This window comes from Lipophrys pholis, assembly GCF_963383615.2.
Source record: "Lipophrys pholis genome assembly, chromosome: 5".
Taxonomy (NCBI): domain Eukaryota; kingdom Metazoa; phylum Chordata; class Actinopteri; order Blenniiformes; family Blenniidae; genus Lipophrys; species Lipophrys pholis.
Genome location: NC_137628.1, coordinates 8,658,819 through 8,659,767, shown reverse-complemented (window position 1 = coordinate 8,659,767; position 949 = coordinate 8,658,819).

Genomic DNA, 949 nt, shown 5'->3' with positions numbered 1-949 from the left:
TACTGACAGACACGTCCGTATACACGGACGTGTTTGTCTCCCAGTAGCAATGGGTGTGAGGTGCGCCTGCAGTGTTTCAATGATGAACTGATCCTGGTTCTTAAGGTGTGTTCATATCAATGTGATCTCCTACAGTAGTAATGTGGTGATTTTATTTTATGATTTTTTTCTTTTCAAGTACCATGTTTGTCATAAGTCACATCTCTGTACATCATGAAAAGAGGGAAAAAAAGCATCTAAGTCTCACTGGTGTTTAAAGGCCGGCACACACTCCAGGATAACCGGGCCCATTTTTGTCCCGATCTCTCGTCCTGATCATCTGGAGCACCGGCCCGATTGTCGGAGGTCTGCAGAAGAAAATCGTGTCAGATCTTCCTGTGGTGTGGGGTGTGTCGAGAGCGATTTCGTCGTAGATAATGAACATTATGAGAAATCCCTTAGTGTGCGTTCTGCTCCGAGAGGAACCGAGCAGCGGGGGGGGGTGTGACGTCATGAGGACCGGTATGAAAGCCAACCGGGATAAAAGCAACACTGCTGCTTCATCCAAAGCCAGAAACTTCCCGACTTGTTAATATGAGACTATACGATATTAATTCACTGGACAATCTAAGCGGACCTGCACGGCACTGTGGTCACTCTGTTTCACTTTATTATTCCTCACTTCTCTTCTTTAACTATATTTTCAGAGTCGATATGTACTCCATAGATTCATGTTTCTGCAGTTCGGTCAGACGTGACCATTATCATTAACCTCATTATTCCAGATAAACCCTCATGGAAGTAAACAGACTTGGAGCAAGTAAAGAACAAGAACATTCTTCAAATCCTCAGTCTGTGTTTAATAGGTGGTCATGAAACATTTTTACTTTCATATAGCTTACACAAGTTTTCTGCCAGTTTATTTCGTTGCTTTTAGAAATACAAACATAAGGCCTGTGGGATAAAACTG